At 46.8% G+C, this 20661-nt stretch overlaps 1 protein-coding gene across 2 annotated transcripts in view; it reads right to left on the bottom strand.

The window, feature by feature from the left end:
* Positions 1–20661, bottom strand: part of CCPG1 (cell cycle progression 1) — a 436684-nt gene that overhangs the window by 322560 nt on the left and 93463 nt on the right. The gene's annotated exons all lie outside the window — the stretch shown is intronic.

Genomic DNA, 20661 nt, shown 5'->3' with positions numbered 1-20661 from the left:
GCAAGCCCCCTCCCAGAGCCTCTCAAGGGCCCTGAGGACCGCATCCCTCAGGCAGCTTTAAGTTTTTGGGGGGCATGGGCCCCCCTCACTAAGCTTCTCATGGGCCCTGAGCACCCCATCCTCAAGCCAGACCATTTTTGGGGGGGGAGGCCCCCTCCCCTTGTCCACTAGACCCGGGAACCCCATCTCACAGGGCTGATGGCAGCAGTGTCCCGGAGGCCCCAATCCCCAGGACACTGCATTTTGCTGCCTGCAAGAGCCCGGGAAGGGAGAACTTAAACTCCCTGCCCATGCCATTGCAATCACGGAATACAAGTTTGCTACCGTTGACTCACCCCAAAACTTTCCAGAAGGGAGCGAGGTTGATGATCTTTTTTGTTTGCAAAGTTTTAAAAATATTTGTCAAACGGTGCCAAATTTATTAGGAAAAAATGCTTCTTATGTAGAAATGCGGATCTAACTACCCAGTGCCGACCGCCACTAAGCAAAGATCTGATGTAAAAAAACGGATACCTACACAGAATAGGACAATATGTAGTACAGATCAGAACATGTTTTTGCCTAAATGTCTAGGAATAAGGCTGGGCAAATATGAAGTTAATGTCCTGTTTCTTAATCTTAGATGTGTAGTAGTTCAATAACCCTTCTATGTGGTTTATAACTTTCTGCGTCTTACCAATATTATTTGTTTCTGTAGGTGATGACAGACAGATCAAAAAGCTAATGCTGCTGCCAACAGCAAGCAGCCTTTGCTACTCCCAAAAGCATCTAAAAAATCCCTATTACAGTCATCATATATTTTTGAAGTAAAAAACAAATGAAACTTCCTAGCAAGAAGGGACAGATAGCTAACCAGTCTACAGGTTTCCGTGAACCTAATGGAGAAGCACAACGGTTCCTCAATCATAGAGACAAAGAGTTCAAAGATAAAAGCCTTTTATACCCGCTCCATCACACAGAGAATTCTGCATCTTATAGGTATTTTAACTGGAAATAGAGTTAAGAATGTAAAAAACTCAAATATTAAAAGATTTTTTGACTACATGGTCAGAAATATGATCTACAAACATCAAGGTATAAGGATTATCAGTGTCACATCAAATTTTCCCTTTCTGCAGAAAGTGTTTTGGACACAGGAGAAGCTGCTGACATGGTGAATATAGTCTTATCCCCAGGTTGTTGGCCATGCAACACTACTGTATCCCCATGCCACATGATATTCAGCTAACCCTAAATAAAAAGATCCGTTAGAGCCATGCATCATAATAATAATCATGATGATCACAACAGTAAGTTACTAAGTAGTTTATTAACCATGCAATTACTTAAAATCTTTTCAGTATAAAAACACATAATCAACACCCCTCCGCCCCAGCTTCCACCACCCTCACTGCCTCCCATCTCTTGAAGTTAAAGCACACCGTGCTTGCAAGTACACCAATTATTGCTTGGACCCTTCTTAGCCTACAAGATGGATAATGCATTTTAATTGAGCTAACTTTTCCTTAAAAATGGTTTAAAAAGTATACATTCTTTACCTTTAAGATAGGGATTTAATTCTGTAGTGCGAGCATTGCCCGGGAACCTGTTAAAAGTTCAGTAGGGAGGGAGGAGCCTAGCGCTTGACCAAGATGGCCGCGTGAGCTTTGAGCTCCCGAGACCCTCGTGCCCTCCGTCGACTATCCTGTCTCTAATCCTGTTTGCATGCATGGCATCGTGCAGATGACTTGTCAGGGAGGCGATTGATGCTACCCGCGGTCGGATCGCCCACCGGGAACCGGAGTTATGCATGGCGGAAGATTGAGGCCTATCTCCGAGGGATGCCAGGGGCTAGAGTTGGCAGGATGCCCGACCTCTAATTGAACAACAGCGGCCAGGCGAGGTGTGAACTACCGGACGGAGGTCCCCATCCTTTCACTTTCACTTTCTCGCCCTTTGTTGGCCCTGCCCAGGGAGTGCTCTCGGCTGCTTTATTATTATTTGGACGCTCTGCACGCTACTCTGGCGGCCCATCGCAGGACTGCGCACTCCTGCCTTCTTTCGCTGGAAGAGGGTCGTCCTGTTTGAACCGACCTGCTTGAGCCAACCATGTCGGGCAAAGCAGAGGTGGATCGGCTGAAGCCTAAGGCCACCAGGCGGGGAGCCTATACTCAGGCCAATAATATGGACCGCTACGCCCAGCAGAAAGGGTCACCGGGTGGACCGATCCAGTCGCCGGATGCACAGAAGACTGCCTCACCCTTGGCCCCGGAGCTCTCGCTCCAGGATGTCATGGGCGCGCTCGAAGGGCTGCAGACTTTGATTGGGAGACAGTTTGATGCCCTGGCGCACAAAGTGGATGCCATCTTGGTGGACGTTAATCTGATCCGCGCGGATTTGGGCAAAACGAACGAACGAGTTAAAACCCTGGACCTCAAGACCACGGGCCTCGCTGATGATGTCTCGGAACTACAGACCGAGGTCCGTAAGTTGCGGACCGAGAGTGATCTCGCCGCCCGTCGGCTGGAGGACTTTGAGAGCCGGGCCAGGCGCAACAACGTGCGCGTTATCGGGGTCCCGGAGTCCTCGGACGAGACTTCTGTAGACCTGCTAGTGGAGGACTTGGTGCTTAACCATCTGCAGCCTAAGGGTCTTGGAAAGTTTTTCGCAGTTGAGAGGGCCCATAGAGTGCCGGGTGGTAGGCCCAAGGTGGGAGCCCCACGAGGCCGATTGTCGCCCGGCTCTTTCATTTTCGAGATCGGGACGCTATCCTGCAAGCATCGAGGGTGACGGGCCCGGTCCCCTTCCAGAACGCTTCGGTGAATTTCTATCCTGACTTCACCCAGCAGGTGCAGAGGCAGGGCTTCCTGGGGGTGAAGAGGCGGCTTCGGGAGAGGGAACTGAAATATGCCATGCTCTTCCCTGCCAGACTACGTGTGGTGTACGAAGACCGAACATTCTTTTTTGAGTCGCCTGTCATGGCCGATGAATGGCTGGACGCTCTGCCCCGACGACGGACGGGAGAGGACACTGCCGCAGACGGGGGACGGGGACAGTGGCCGGGATGAACAAGGTTGATGTCTTCGGAACCGGACTGACTCGATTTGACTCTAGTTAATGACTTGAACAGAATGCAGTAAATACGGAGGGTTGTGGGAGGACGAGGGGAGCTCTTTCCTCCCTTAGGGTACTTTTGTAGATTTTGGGTTTGGTAGGGCGACAGGCACATTGCAAGTTGGGGGGGCTTTGTAAGCTGCAGCAGGGGTGCAGGGTGGGGGGGGATAGTTGGGATTTTGGGTTTGTTGTTGGGGGGTTTGTTTCTGCAAGGCGTATTGATTATTTTCAGGACTGTTCCATGGTGGCTCTTCGGGTGTGGGGTGGGCCTCCTTACGTTTGGGGATGGGGGGTAGGGGTTTAAGTGTTATTAGCTGGAATGTTAATGGTTTGGGGGATCGCATTAAGCGCGGGATTGTTTTGCAATTCCTGAAACGGTCATTGCCGGATGTCGCCCTACTGCAGGAGACGCACCTTATAGGTAACACGTGCTATGCTCTTAATAGGAAGGGTTATAAATTCATAGCACATTCGGGATTTTCCTCTGGGTCCAGGGGTGTGGGCATCCTAGTCAGAGCCTCGCTACCATTTGAGGTGGACTCCACCATTGTTGACGATAGGGGGAGGTTTGTGGCGGTGGCGGGGCGGTGGGAAGGAAGAACTTTGGTTTTAGTTTCGGTTTATGTCCTGCCGGCCCTGCAGGCCTCCACGTTTACAGATCTGGGTAGGGCCTTGCTGGATCTCCCGGGGGGTATGCTTGTGGTGGGGGGTGACTTCAATGCTGTAGGCTCTGGGCTGCTGGATAGATACCCGCCCAGAGACACACGGGGGGCTCAGAAGTGGCTTCCAGACTTTCTTGACACTCTTGGCCTGATAGACTGCTGGAGGCTCCGGCACCCCACACAGAGCCAATACACCTTCCACTCCGGAGCGCATGGTAGCCTCTCTAGGATTGATTACCTGCTCACTCTGGCTGCGCATGCCTCAATGGTGTCCGAGGCCAGGCACATGGCGCGTGGTATATCGGACCATTCGCCAGTGTGGGTCAGGCTGGATGTTGGCCGTGAGGGAGGGGGAAGAGTGGCTCCTATTAACCCTTGGTACTTCCGAGACCCCAAGATGCGCAGCGCACTGGTGAAGACAGTGGATAATTTTTTCAAGGATAATCAGGGATCCGTGGACTCGGCAGTGTCGCTGTGGGAAGCATTTAAGACCGTGCTGCGAGGGGAGGCCCTCTCCCTTGTAGTGGCGACCAAGCGGCGGAGAGATGGCGAGGTTATGCAGGTTGAGGAGGAGATCGTGGCTTTGGAGGGAGCGCTAGAAGAGGAGGTTACAGAGGCCTCACTGCATGAGCTGAGCTTGAAGCAAGCCGAGTATAAGGACCTGGTGACGAATGCTGCTAAGACCCTCAGTAGGGAACAGCAGGGCCGCTTGTATGATGTTGGTGACAAGGCCGGGAAACTCCTAGCTTGGCTGGACAAAAAAGAACGGGTTAATAGAGTAGTGCCGGAGTTGACGGGAGAGGGGGGAGAGGTGATTGTGGAACCTGAGAGGATTGTACAGTGCTTCACGGACTATTTCCGTATGGTTTATGCCTCAGTGTCGGATAGGCCGCCCGAGGACTCACGTGACCTCTTGCGTGATATCGCTTTGCCCTGTCTTTCCGACGTAGATAGGGACGATTTGGATGGAGACATAACGGTCGATGAGGTGGCGGGAGCTATCCGCGCGCTGAACTCGGGCAAGGCCTCGGGCCCGAATGGCTTGCCAATTGACCTGTATAAGCTGTTTCCGGATAGGGTTGCCCCTCACCTGCGCGCCATGTTCGTGGAGGCGCGGGGGAGTGGGACCCTCCCGTTGGATCAGCGACTGGCGACAATTGTTGTTATACACAAAGATGGTAAACCCCGAGATAAGTGTGCCTCATATAGGCCTATCTCACTTCTTAACGCCGAGCCGAAGATTCTGGCTAAAGTCCTTGCGGCCCGATTGATCAGGGTACTTGGAGACCTGATCCACCCGGATCAATCCGGTTTTATTCCGCATCGTAACACCGCGTTAAACCTTCGGCGCCTTCATGGCGTAATCGCCAGGGCGGGCACGCTGCGTGAACCAGCCGTTGTGGCGTCTCTCGATGCCACGATGGCCTTTGATACGGTGGAATGGGCATATTTGTGGGCTGTGCTGGCCAAGTTCGGCTTTGGCCATGGCTTTGTGAGCTGGGTGAGGTTGCTGTATGAGGGACCCCTTGCGAGTGTGGTGGTAAATGGCCGGGCGTCGACTCCGTTTCAGCTTGGGAGGGGCACTCGGCAAGGTTGCCCCCTGTCGCCATTGTTGTTCGCCCTCGCCCTTGAGCCACTGGCGGCGTGGATACGCTGGAACCCGGATATACGGGGACTTAGATGGTCGCCCGAACACGAGGACCGCATTTCGCTATATGCTGATGACATCCTGTTGTATCTTGCCTCGCCCAAGAAATCACTGATAGTGGTCTGTGACGTTCTTACATCTTTCGGTAGGAATTCGGGTCTCATCATCAACTGGAGTAAATCGTATTTATATGTTCTGAGTGGCGAGGTTCCACCGATCCCGCGAACTTGTTCGATCCAGATCGCTCAGCAGGGCTTCGTGTATCTGGGGATCTTTATCTCCACGGACTCCGCTTTGCGGTATGAGAGGAACCTGCTCCCCCCCCTGGCGCGCCTGCGGCGGGATGTAGAGGGCTGGCGGAGGCTGCCGATCTCCCTCGTTGGGCGCGCTGCCTTGTTCAAAATGATGTCTCTTCCCCGGTTCCTCTACGCATTGCAGAATACTCTAGATTGGGTACCGGCCAAATACTTTCGGGAGATCGAAAGCCTCCAACGAACGTTGTTGTGGGACGGGCGGCCGCGAATAGCAATTGCTAAGTTGACGCTTCCATGGTATGATGGGGTATTGCGCTTCCAGACATCCGACGCTACTATTGGGCCACCCAGCTGAGCGCGATTAATCATGGTCTCTATGGCCCTGCCCTCAGCCCTGGTTATGCCATGGATAGGTGGTTGCTGCGTGGTGGTAACTATCACAGGGCGTTGTACTCGCGGTCCCTGGACTCGTCCCTCACGGGGCCCACGGGGGTGGCGGTGCGTGTGTGGAAGATGGCAACTGACTCGCTGGGCTGGAAGGATAGGCTCACCCTCGCTACCCCGCTGTTTGAATCTGAAAGATTGGGTAGGCTTTGGCATACAAAAGGTTTTGATAAATGGGACCTGATCGGCATCTCCAGGGTCGGAGATGTGCCGATTAAGGGGAGGGTGAAGTCCTTTGAAGAGTTGCAGAAGGAGTATGAGCTGGGGACTTCCGAGTTTTTCCGCTATGTTCAGGTGCGTCATGCCCTCCGGTCAGTCCTCGTGGAGGGTGAGAAGGTGCCTGAGTCTTCTCCTTTGGAGGACCGGATCCTTGATGGCCATATGCCTGAGAGCACGATCTCGCTCATCTACAAGAAATTGATAAACGTCCGGGCGGATGCGCTTCTGGGGCTGCGGGACCAGTGGACTAGGGATGGACTCGAGTTGGATGACGAGGATTGGCAGTCTGCTGTTTCCTCTCCCAAGGAGGTTGCGATCCCGTCGCGTCTGAGGCTGGTGCAGCTCAAAATACTGCATCGAGTGTATGTGACGGGGCCGAGGCTGGTTCATATGGGGTTCTCTGAGGAAGGCCTATGTAGGAGGGGATGTGGTATGGTGGGTACTTTCCTGCATATCATCTGGGAATGTGGTGTCATCGCGGAATTCTGGAGGAGAGTCCATGCAGTGATGGGGGAGGTGACGAGCATTGCTATGCAGCCGGAAGCGCGGTGTTGTCTCCTGAATGTCTGGGGGCCCACTGATCACGATGCGGCACAGACCCAATGGGTGACTCTGGGTAACATGGTCGCTAAGAGAGATATCGCGCGATTGTGGGGCTCCGCGGGGCCCCCCACATTGACTGCGTGGAAAGAAAATATGGATTGGAGTATGCTCAGGGAGAAGACAGTATATTGCGCTAGAGGCCGCCCTCGGAAGTGGCACGCCATCTGGGGGCGGTGGAATCAATACAGGGGGGGAATATGTCTTGCCCCTGATTTGGATCCCCCCGAGGAACAGCTTTCTTCTTGACATTCTTTCCAGCTCAGTATATAAGATGTGATGATTAATTGACTTCTTGGGCCTCTGCTGTCCCCCTTCTTCCTCTTATCACAGTACTGTGACTGTTAGATGATTGGGGTCCGGCCTCCCCTGGGGGGCTTTCACCATGGGCATTCAGTGTTTTTGCCTTGCTGGGGTTTGTTGTGTGTTTGTGTTTACTTAAAAATGGAATCTTTTCACTGCTCCTTTAATGCAATGTGGACGCTTCTTTGTCCTTCTCTAACGAAGCTGCCGAACCTCCGGGTTGTCGGCTGAATAGCTGTGTCCAGACTCTTGAAGAAATAAAGGTTTAAAAAAAAAAAAAAAAAAAAAAAAAAAAAAGTTCAGTAGATTCTGATCTCCCCCCTTCCGGCCACCCATCCCTTAATTACCTAAAACACCCCAAACTGGCTAAGGTCCCTGCTATTCGTGAGACACTTTTTTTTTGCCGTAAGTGGCGCATTTTTAATCTTTACGATAAAATCGGTTGAGAGAGTGGAGTCATCGCTGTTGAGAGAGTGAACAATATATCTTGTACTAACATTTCCCCTAAGACATTAAAGGTTTGCAAGTTCTAATCCATGAGTAGAATGGTTCTTGGGAGTTGCCAGGAGTCCTTCTTATACGTAGGCACTCGGCCCCGATTCGTTGTCCTTTTCAGGCATGCCAAGCGGTACTCATCCTTGTGGATCCAAGCTGGTAGGTTGTTGTCTCTTAGCATGATTGCTGTTGTGATAGTGCTGCTGCCCTTTATAATAGCCCAGTGGCCTTGGTTTTGACGTTCCAAATGCACCCGCTGCTGGCCCCCACTGCTTCCTTTGTGGTCGAGTTATCAGTGTAGTTGTCCCTCAATTGGTTACATGCTTGGCCTGCTTGTGATCCGAGGGCACAAACAAATTTTGTTCCGAATTTGTACCTACCATGGATTCTGACATCTGTAACTAGGCATCAAGTGAAATTCTGATTTGATGAATACAGTTCCCTGCTCTTGCGAGTCGGCAGGTGTTTGTTTCTGAAAAACACCACTCTGAAGCCTCCATGCAGGACCTCGTGCCCTTGACCCTTAGAAACAGGTGCAGTAGGCAGTGACGATCACTGGCCATTTTGGGGCAGCAACATAGAAGATGTAACCAAGATTCTCTATGAGAATTGCGTAGCCGACAGGAGACTACACTGTCTTTTCGTGCCCATGTTAGATTAAGTCCGAAATCTTAAGGGACATGAGCCGCATGAAAAAAGTTTTATTTCGGAGTTGAGCTGAGAGTGCATCTCGCAAGTAATGTTGGGCTTTTCCTGGGATGTACGACATGTTCAGTGCCATTGTGTGGGAGTTGTGGCGGAGTGAGTCTTGATCCAATTTGAAAGAGATGGACCGAACTTGCCGCTTCACTGAATTTGCCCAGGCGGTTTGTGGGATCTCGTGTGAGGGCATGCTATCTGCTTCTATTTTCAGGGTTCCTATTTCTAGGCCCCGCTTGTTGTGCCACGGAGAATCCACTTAACTGAAGATTGTTTTCAAGTGATGTTTAAGAGAGTTATCAGGGGCTTTAAGAACCCTGATGTAGTGCCAGGTCAGGTCTGCTGAGACCTAATTCCAACCATAACCTGATGACCGTTACTTGTCTGAGAACCTGCAGCACTGTTTATATGCTTTTGTCTAGGATGCAGTTATGAGTTTCTCTAAGGCTCCTGGGAAGGCTAGGTGGCCATATTTAATAGCTGGAATTTATTTTGCCCTGACTACTGTCAGCATGGGCTCTGCTGCTGGGCTTGACAAGCACGGACTTAGAAACACATGGCCCCATAAAGCTAAGAGATTGATGCTTGTTTAAGTCAAGTGGCCTCAATAAAACTACCACGCGCCCGACGCAACTGCAGTCTAAATTGCATATTAGTGGCACTTAATATTACTGTACGCCTGTTAATATTGTCCAGAGCCGAGAACGAGTGCCGTTTTGTGATTTCTAGAAATCGATGCCGAGAGTTGGGGAAGCTTATTCCTCACAGACCCTAGGCTGTGTGCCAAGCGGTGCCCTGTGAAAGTGGGCAAATACCCCCATCCTGCCGGTGGTGCAGTGTCACAATGGTTGGCAAAGTGAGAGGGCAACATCGGGCGCATGGCACACCTGGCAGGCACGTTCTGAGAGTGGGACTAATGGACATTGCAGGAGTGAACTTCTGGAAGGCCCTGATTACAGGACAACAGGCCATAAATCCCGGGCCCTTCTGTTTTTTTATTTCCCGTGAATTCGAGTGGTCGGTTCTAGGAAAAGGGAGTTCTTTAAGCAGTGCACATCTGGGGCCTTCTAAAGACAGAGCACCTCTGGGCAGATTCTGAGCACAGAGAACGCGTCCCGAACACAACAGGGCACTACGAAGGCAGGAAACAAATGCACATGCTCTAAGAGCGAGTTATATGTTGCACAGATGGGCTACTTTTGAAAGTAGGGGCATACCTGGACAAGTACTGATCGCTAGTTGCACTGTGCGTTTCTGAACACGGCATATGTGGAAATTGATAGCTAGATGGATACTGGCTGCAGGGTAAATTGTGAAAGCGGAGTACATTTTTCTTTATATTGTATATTGTATATTATGGGTTCTGTGAATAGTTTGTAAGGGCCCAGCACTGTCGGATCAGTACATGACTCAATGACCAGCCATGCAGGACTCCTGACCAGCCACGTTAACAAACGCGCTCACTAGCAGCCGCAGTGTAGCTTCAGATCCAGGCAGCGAGATACCCCCTTCCCTCCAGCAGTAACAGGCCGCCCAGTTATCCGAGGCAGAAGGACTAGGTCTATGGTTTGCACTAGACCAGGAACAGGCCTTACAGGTGCAGGGTCCCCTGGCCTGCAGAGCGTACACTGACCATGCACACAGTACAATGGAGATCATTTGTTGATTTAATGCACAAGGCGTCAGACGGGCTGCTCTTCCCCAGCAGCTCGCAGTAGTAGGAGATTTTATTGAGCCTGTCCCAAGGGAGGATGTTCGCTGCAGGGCAGGGCTTTAAGTGGGCCGGATCTTGCGGGTGCTCAGCACCGGCAGTTCTTAAAAGCAGGTGCCGAAACGGGTGCATACCGGGCTCTCCTCGGGGTTGCTTAACTCTGCAATAGTGGCACACATCACTGTTTTTGATGTAACTTTAAAGTGACTCCTTTTTCAGTTTTATATAAACAATGGAGCCAGTTACATTACACAAGGAAGTGTTCATTATTTAAATCACTGGATGTTGAACAGACGTCAAACTCGAACCTGCTTATTCATCTCGAAAGGTAGGTAGCTCTAGCCTTATGCCAACCTGGCCTACGAGAACTGAAGCATTTTTAATATTATATACAACAAAGTCATAGGTGTTGCTAATTTGTACGTAAAATGTTACTTGTAATATATATCTGGATGAATGGACAGAAGAAGCAAAGTACCAGTTGTGCGGCACATTATGCTAAATACAGATTTTTAGCTTAAGAGACATCCCCCAGTTTTTTCATCCCACTTAAAGCACTGCTGCAGGGTATGAGGTGAAGGGCATCACCAGGCAGGTATATGCATGAACGAATCGTTCCCTGAAGAAGCTGTATCTGCAGAGCTGTGAGAAGGTGCCCTGCCGCACATAAACAACCACAAATGAAATGCACAAGCGTGAGGGAGCATGACCTGCCTTGCGGAGGTTAACGCACAAGTGTGAGACAGCACGTCTGCGTCACGGAGGGAAGCAGCACAAACATGACCGCAGACGATAAACTCGCACACCTAGCCTTCACCGACGCAAGAGTGAGAGAGTGGATTAAAGTAATATATGCACAAGTGTGAGAGTGTCCTCTTACAGAAGTCAAAGCAACACAAATGGGCTTGTGTGTGAGAGAGAGAACTTCTGCCGCACAGAACATGCCATCTGCTCTGAGACAGTCTCCTGCCCTACTGTGCTTATAGTAAGACATTTAATACTAAGTGTGTACTAATAAGCATCATTTCCTGCAAACGTACACTAGCACAAAACCTAACAAGCATTTTCAATGCAATAGGTCTCGCTTTTGCGAAAGTTTAAGCTTTTGACATTGCAAATGACAATGCCTTTTATTTACCTGTTTTAAAAACAACACATAAATAAAAGGCATTGTCATTTACAATGCCAATAAGTCAAACTCTTGTAATTGCAAGACCTATTGCATTACAAATGCTTGTTCGTGAGGGTATTTGCCAAATACTATAATCTTGGTCTTTTTCTCATTTACTAACGAGCTGTTTTCCTTGTTGTACACTGCTAGGCACTTTAAAACTCTCTGGAGCCCCACCCTACTATGGTCCATTACCACTGTATCGTCAGCATACTGGAGGGTTGCGAGGCTCACCTTACCCAGTCTCGGGGGCACTAAGCTGGCGTCTTTCAGGGCTTGCCCCAGGTCTGCAGTGTACAGGTTAAATAATAATGGGGCCAAGACACAGCCCTGTTTGAGCCCGTTGTTGGTTTTAACTCTCGATGTTACAGCTGTGTGGCTTAATTTGACCTGGACCCACGTCCTTTCATAGAGAGCTATAATCTTTTTTAAAAGTATTGCTGGGATCTCCAGGGATGCCAGTTTTGCCCAAAGTATTCCTCGAGTGACCCTATCAAAGGCTGTGGTGTAGTCAAGTCAAGGATAGCTTTATTCGATTTCAATATGAAAATCATAAAAGCACAGTAAAAATACATACAATAAAACACAAGAATAAAATCGAAATACTTTACAGATTAAGTACATCATAGTGGGAAAATCTAAAACGAAACAGAATTAAAAGTTAATTCATAGAAGATCTACACCTAATTGCAAATTTTAAGAACTTGGATACAGCGTTAATGGTCATTTCATCTTCTAATAGCAACAGCTTTAAATAAGCAGGTCTGCATTGCCTCAAGCCCCAAATCTTGAGAAGGGGAATCAAATATCTCTTTCTGCCCCAGACATAAAATTTGCAAAACAAGACGGAGTGTATTGTTGATTGCATAGAAAGGTCATTGCAGGGGCATTTAATTAAACTTGAAGACCAATCGTTGCTATCTGGGAAGGTTAGCAATCTAAAATAAGTACCAGTTCTCAATCGAGCTAATAACATTCTATTGTAACTAGGTTGCTCGTGAGATAGGTAAAGCTGCAGACCGGGACCCTGCAAAAGTGAATGATGTTGTGTTACGGACACCTTACTCCTCTCCTCACACCACCGTTTCCTTCAAGAAATGCAAGACAGCATTTTTTAAATGCCTTTCTGGGGATCACGGATAGCGAGGAGGGAGAGTTAAAATAAGCTTGGTGTCCCATGTTGGACATAAAATCCTTTACATATGAAATCCATTGTATATTATTTGATCTCTCAAGTTTAATGCAGTCCAACAAAATGGCTCTATTTAGAGCAGTATGTGTCGAGGTCCATATCTTGTGCCATAACATTAATGGGCTAATTTTTATTAAATCAGATATATAAACCAAGTCTAGTTCCTTATGGCAAACGTATGTGGAGGTCGAGTTGGGGACAGCTAACAGATTACGCAGGAAAAGGTTTTCCTTTACTTGTATTTCCCGGCAATCTGCAGTGCCCCAAATACCCACCCCATATGTAGCAGTTGACACACATTTAGACTTGTAGATATCCATTAGGATGCGAACAGGCCTACCTCCCAGCTTATTGGCAAACTGCTTTACTGCGCCTATTGTACGAGCAAATGCAAGATTCCTTGTGCTAACTGCTGTTGTCCAAGTACCCTTTTTATTAAAAACAATCCCCAGGTATGAAAAAGTACTTGTTAGTGCTATCTTAGACTGTTCTATAAAAATATTACAGGAAATCTTATTCTTTGATGAGCAGCACATGGTAAAAGTTTTCCCAATATTAATTTTTAGGCCCCTAGATCCCATAAAAACTGAGAAGCTAGTTATCGCCTTTTGGAGGCCCGCTTGGGTTCTAGCCATGATAACTGCATCATCTGCATATAATAGTATGGGAACCGCCGTGCCATCAATTTGGGGATAATCTACTTCTAGCTTTGTTAAAGATTCCGCCACACCATTTATATATAGATTAAAAAGAAAAGGTGCCAGAATACAACCCTGTCGAACACCTTTCATTATTGGGAATTTGTTTGTGCATTCTCCTCTTTTTCCAAAACGTAGCTTTGCCCCTGCCCCTCTGTATAGCTCTTTGATAAAGTTAAGAATGTTAAGGTCGATGCCAAGCCCTGTTAATGTATCCCACAAAATCTCAGGACTCAAACAATCGAAAGCTGAGCTGAGATCTACAAATGTCATAAAAAGGTTACCCCTTTTTGACACCATATATTTACCAGTTATTATTGCTAAATTAAGTCCTTGTTCAACAGTACCCAAACCTGACTTAAAACCAAAATTATCAGGCCAGAACTGTGGACCCCAATGGGAGAGGCTGGAACCAGGGAGGAGAAGCTCCGTTTTGCCGGGATTTAGTTTTAACTGATTGAGGTCCATCCACTCCTGGATGTGTATCATGGTGGAGTGGAAGTTATTTACAGCGTCCGGAGAATCGAGTGGAAAGATGATCTGCAAGTCATCAGCGTAATTGTACACTGTGATGTCCCAGCTGCGGAGCGAAGGGATTAGGGGACGGAGGTAGAGGTTGAACACCAAGGGTGACAAGGCGGAGCCCTGGGGGACCCCACAGACAGTAGGGGTTTTGAGTGCAGTATAGGGACCCAAGCGGACGGCTTGTGTTCTACCGATTAGAAAGGACTGAGTCCAGTTGAGGGCCAGACCCTGGATGCCCGCCTGCTCGACACGGTGAAGAAGGATGTTCTGATCAATAGTGTCGAACGCGGCGGACAGATCCAGGAGTACAAGAGCCTGGGGGATCCCCATGTCGGCGTTCCTCCTCAGTGTGTCCAAAACTGCTAAAATAACAGCTTTAGTGGAGTGGGCTGGCCTGAAGCCAGCTTGATTAGGCTCCAGGAATTATGTAGCCCTCAGATCAACTTCCAACCCACTTTTAATGGACGTGGTCGGCAGTCTGTTATAGACTATACATTGGTTACCACTACTTACCATTATAACGTCCTGTCGTTTAAAACAGAGGATATCGCGGTGAGCGACCATTTTCCGATTAGCTCAACCTTCGATATTGGGATGAGTATTAGAACTGTACCCAATGTAGTCGGAAATCTATATCGCCATGCGATCTCATTGGCAAAGTTAAACGGCTATGTGATAAAGTGGAATAAGGTTGACTCTACGAACTTTTTGCAGAGCCTAATAGTGGAGCAATATAGCAACTGGAGAGGCACCGGGTAACGTGGGCCTCGAGTAGTTTGGAAAGATAAGGAAGAAGCGATATAGGGCGGTAGTTCGAATAATCCGCCGGATCCAAACCAGGTTTCTTCAAGAGTGGCACCAAGATGGCCTCTTTGAAGGAGCTGGGGACGCTACCGGTGCTGAGGGAGGCATTCAAAAGGGGTAGAATGCAGTCAGGTAGTTTGAGACAAATGTCCCGAAGGATTGAAGGGGGGCAACAGTTGTTAGGAGAGCCTGATTTGACCCGGGTGGCAAGGTCGACTAGGGAATTGGGATTAAGGATGGGAAGGTGAGTGAGAATGGATGGATTATTCGGCAGGGAGACTGCGGAGAGTATCGGGGGAAGGGAGGGAAGGGAGGGAAGGGAGTCCTTAATTTTATTGATTTTCTCAACAAAGAAAAGATGGAGGGCATTACAGATCTCTTGAGTAGAAATCTGGACCGGGGAGGTTCTATCATCTGAGGTAAGTTCACTCATGATTCTGAAAACCTCCTTGGATTTATTGTTCGCAGAGAGGATTCTGGTTGAAAAATGTTCCGATTTGGCAGAAAGTATTGCGTGTTTATAATCTCTGCGGGCTGTAGTGTAGAGTAATCTGTCAGGCTCCAAGTAGTTGCGTCTCCAAGTCCATTCCAGTTGGCGCACCCTTAGTTTGTGCTTCTTAAGTTCGCCCGAGAACCATCTGTGAGAGTTGTGATGTCTGGTGCGGGGGAACTTAGTGAAAGGAGCAAATTGGTCGCTAGCCGACATTAGCCAACTAGCGGTATCACTTTCCAATGTGTCAACGGAGGTGTTAAGGGCTGGGCGGGTATTGGCTAAGGTCATGAAAAAGCCTTGGGAATCATAAGAATTCCATTTGCGAGAGAGACCGCCAGCCAGCAAAGGGGCGGGGGTCCAGCCGGTGACAGTGAGAGTGGAGTCAATTAGGTGGTGGTCTGACCAGACGCAGGGGGACACAGACGGTTGGGATAGTGCTATATTTTGGGTCCAGATTTGGTCCAGGATGTGGCCCTTGATGTGAGTGGGCGAGGAGATTTGTTGGGTCAAATTAAGGCTATGAAGAGCTTCGAAAAGTGCTGTGGCATGCGGCCCCGCATTGACGTCATTGAACCAGTAATTGAGGTCGCCAAAGAGAGCAAGCCTGGGATACGATATCAGGAGGTTGGAGGGCTGTTCAGTCAGGGTGATAGCGAAAGATGGCATGGCGTGTGGGGGACGGTATAGAAGGAGAAGTATTAGGACTCCTGAGTTGGTCTTCAGACTAATAATTTGATTGTCAACTTCCGGGAGGGAGAGGGGAGTAATGGTGGTAAAGTTAAGATGTTTAGATAGAATGGCTGCCACCCCACCCCCAGAACGATTGCCGGTACGATCGGCGTGAAGAATATAGTAGTCTGGGGGAGGGCAGCCAAGATGTCAGGGAGAGAGTCTGGAGTCAGCCAGGTTTCTGTAAGTAGGAGTACATCTGGGTTTTCATTGGTTAACAGAATAAAAATATCAACTTGATGTTTGATTAGAGACCGGGTGTTCAAGTACAGCACCCGGATAGGGGTATCACTCCTAGCTGCTTTAGTGGGGGGCACCAGCCGGCGAGAGAGATGTAAGCCGGGACGCGCAAGGCCGCCGATGGAGATTCGTCTGGAGGTGGCGGGAGAAGGTGGGGGGGTAAGAGGTTTGCAGGTCTCTAAGAAACTTGGCCGAGTATGTGGTACGTTGGGCAGCGTGGCTGGCCCCAGGGCCCGGCCTGGCGCGGACGGGCGCAGACGGAACTTGGCCGAGTATGTGGTAAGTTTGGCAGCGTGGCTGGCCCCTGGGCCCGGCGCTGACGGGCGCATACGGGCTTGCCTTGGGCGCGCCTTCGGCAGGCATCGGCCTTAAATGAGGAATGTGGAGGAAGCCTAGAGCGCTGACCCCCAGGAGCAACCAAGATGGCGGCTCCACCTCGCTTCGATAAACGAGTAAGTAACTGTGCAAATTGGCAACCAGAGTATACAGATGTGCAAATATCGCAAAAGCAGCAATCGGGATAAAAAGGGGGTAGAAGCGAATGAAATGTCTCGGGGTTACTCAAAGGCTTAGGGAAAACAATCAATTCAGTTAACTGATTTTCAATCCGCCTCAATCTAATTTCTAGAGGGGAGATGTAAGTTTCAAAAAGCTCCCTCATATACTCAAAGAGTTTATTTTCAGGCTCAACATCCTTGGGGCTTACAACCATACTTGGGGATACCACTACACTTCCTGAGTCCGAAGTCACATTATTCGCATCTGAGCAGATAGGAGTATGGCCATCCTTTAATTGTCGTTCAACTCCCTCCGCTTTTCTTGAGGATAGCTCACAGGACCCTTTTTCCACGGGAGCAGTAGTTTTCTGACTTTTCTTAGTTTTTTTTGCTTTCTTTTCTTTTCTTTTCTTTACATTTTTTGATGTTTTAATTATGGCACCCTCTCTCATTCCCCTCGTCTGTCTAGTAGTTGGATCATCTAACGGTGGTTCTGATTCTAAAACCAAGGACCTCTCGAATTGTGATACTGATAAACAATCAGAAGCTGTCGCTGACAGGTCTACCACATTTGGGAAACTGTGTAAGTCCGCATGGACTAAAATGGGGACTGCTTCTTTGTTTTGTTGGACTGGAGTTTTGGCTGTTGCAAAGTGGCCCATAGAGGAACGTTTTGCTAATATTAGATCCTGGGACACTTTCCGTTCCATAAGTGCAATCCCTTGATCGATAACTGAATTGGCCCTTACAATAAAATTATCCAATGGGCCAATTATACTGGATGCATCCATGGCCGCTTTACTCCTACTCCCTCGTGTAGTTGCCATTGGTAAATTAGGTGGCGAGGCAACCAAATGCTAATGATACACAGCAAAGCCCAATGTCCACCTTCCTACAGTAAAGACTGTAAAGAAAAAGAGTCCCTATTGTTACAATCAAACAGGAGGAAGAATACTCTCCTACGTACTTGTGCTAATTGCTATATTTAAATCCCGATAATTAAGGAAAAAGTGAGCAAGAGCTGCAGTAAATCAGGTGCATCAATATGCTATTTATTAAAACGAATTCATCCTAAGCCACTTTGTATTAGGTCAGTGCCTTACAAATCCTCCTCTACTAGGTTACAATCTAAAAAACATAAAAAGGACAATGAGGACTGTCCACTGTTGAATATACTCAATGTTAAAATTTAAAAACATCAAAACATCATCACATTAGTACATTGTTGGATATAATCAATACACATAAAAAAACAATCAAAGACAATATTAATCAAATTCGTAGTGTTGTTAAAAAGTCGACGCAGCGTTTCGGTGGTTTCTTTATATTAAACACCTTCTTCAGGACTAACAACTCTATACAAAGATCTGTGTGGCAAAAGAAACTAAAATTAAAAACCATATCTCAGATATCATACACTTTTGCAGCAATTACTACTTCATCTTACTTTTTCCTGTAGACCACTACATAATTTTTGGCAGTCCTTTCTATTCTTTTCATTAATCTTACTGCTTGAGTATCCTGTAACTTAACCTTGGGAATAGTGGATAGACATTGTTTATTTTTACAATTCATACAAAGCCTCCTTTCAATATGCTTTTTTGTTATCCGCCTTTGTTTTATTGATAACGGGCAGATAATGTTAAGTTATCTTATTCTGATTCCATAGTTTATATTTTTAGATTTTTAGATGAGATCCATCAAACATCAAAACTTTATAACATTTATGTATTATTTGATTAATTCAAAATGACAGTACCTTATATACGAACATACCACAAGATGACACCATAAGCATGCTAGAGGGTCTCTTAACTACAGAAATAGGAGATCTATCAGCCCATTCTATATTTATATTGGAATGTGTGGAAATTATTTTGAAGAACAATATTTTTCTATTTACAACTGAGTTCTACAAACAAACGAAAGGTACCAGCATGGGCGCAACCTGTGCTCCTAGTCTAGCTTGTCTATACGTAGCTGATTTTGAAAAGAGACATGTCTATAATGAAGTGGCACCTTTTCATGAAAACATCACGTTGGTCACGCTATATAGATGATGTTTTCTTTATCTGGACCGGTCCAATAGAACTCTTAAGAGAGTGTATTGAATGGTTAAATCTAGGAGATACCAACCTAAAGTTCACCTCCACAATTAACAAAGACTACTGTGATTTTTTGGATATCAAAATCAAACAAGAGAGAGGCAAACTACAGGTAGAGCTTTTTACGAAACCTACAGACCGCAACACAATGCTACACTATCAGAGTAACCACCCAAAGTGTCAGAAGGATAACATACCCTTTGGACAGTACCTGAGGATTAAACGTAATTGCACAAATATGGAAGACTTCAATTACCATGCAGACATCCTAACTAAGAAGCTGCTAGACAGAGGATACCCTAAGAAACTAACCAAACAGGCCTATAAAAGAGCCAAATACTACAATAGAGAATCTCTCTTTACCCCTAAAAACCCAGAGGAGGCGAAACCATCACTTCCGCTCATTTTTGTAACGAACTTTAGTAGTGCAAGTAATAAAGTAAAAAACATCATAACCAGAAATTGGCACTTACTGAATGATAAAAACAACCCTGCACTCCCCAAACCTATGTTTTCATTCAGACGAAATCGTACCATCAGGAATCATGTAGTACACACTTATAGAACAGAGCCAATATGTAAACAAAAAAGCATCACTAATGCCCCTTTTCCTGTGGGAAATTTTCCATGCAATTCCTGTAAAAATTGCAATAATATAATTAAAGGCGATAAGATTACATGTATGGGAATCTCTCACAAATTGAATAGCTTCATCAACTGTAGAACGAAGGATGTGATTTACCTTATAATGTGCCCTTGCAACAAAGGGTACATTGGAGAAACATCACGAGAAATAAGGATAAGAATCACAGAACACAAATCAGCCATAAGGACCAAGAAAAAAACAGCACCTTTGGTAGAACATTGGATAGAGCATAACCATAAAATTGAGGATCTAAAATGGTGTGGTCTTGAAATTATTCAAGTAAATGCACGTGGGGGAAACCACGATATTAAGAGGAAAAAACGAGAACAATTCTACATGTCCCGTTTTAATACATACAAAACCGGGCTGAATAATAAAGAGGAGTGGGAAAGATTGATTTAATCAACAAACGAAAATATAGGAGGTTGATTAACTTTAGCACGAAACATATAACTTGGTGTTTCATTAATACCAAACATGTTTATTAATATTATCTCTGGACGAATAGACCATTAGATAAATCATTAATAAAAATCTTTAGTTCAGCATGCCGTTTAATGCCACTTAATATTCGGGTGATGTGTGATTACATCGCCGATCACAATATGAACAAACAGGCATCTGTATTGAATAGTAGACTAACCGGCGGACGAACGAAACATCTTAAGATGGCCGCCGCTTTTGCAGATTAGTATAGAACATAATGAATGGAATTGGACGAATATAATAATATTAGATATTCATAATCTTAGGTATCTTGAAGGATCTAAATAGTGACTTAATATACAATATTGCTCGCAAATATCGATGAAGTTAATTAACGCATCAGTAGGCGTGTCGCACGGCATAAAAAGCCCGAGTCTGCGGAAGTTCGTCACACGCACGACCCCGGAAATTCGTTAGAGCAGGGAGGCCGCAGAGACGCGATCCGGTAAGAACTGATGAAACCTCCATGGGCTATGCCCTTGTTTATGGGAAATAGAATATTCGGCATTAGAAGGGTAAGACTAAAACAAATTGATTTAAATAGACCTCCAGAGGTGCAACATGAACGTTAAGCCTGTCGAACGAGAGAGAATATATATTCTTGTTGCCCCGGTGTAGACGCCCCGATACCAACATATGGTTAATATGATTGGTTAACATTCTAGTGGGGAGGTCACACTTATGTTTTAAATAATACGCTGATATATTTTGATAGCCTTCAGTATTGGAGCACACACAAATAGCGGGCAAGATATATAATTATAACGAGCTTTACCTCTACATTTATCTAGTATATGTACAAAATGTTAGAGAAACTAGGAAGTATATCCACATTAAATGATGACACATAGACCGAAAAGCAGCACAGGGTGATTTATCAGGGTGATTTATCCCCATAATCGTCCAGTACAGAAAGAAACAAATTGATAAACTATTAAATACATACA

The sequence above is a fragment of the Triturus cristatus genome, chromosome 3_1 (assembly GCF_964204655.1).
Source record: "Triturus cristatus chromosome 3_1, aTriCri1.1, whole genome shotgun sequence".
Classification (NCBI taxonomy): domain Eukaryota; kingdom Metazoa; phylum Chordata; class Amphibia; order Caudata; family Salamandridae; genus Triturus; species Triturus cristatus.
The sequence above is the reverse complement of the archived record's forward strand: the minus strand, read 5'-3'. Positions and strand labels throughout refer to the sequence as shown.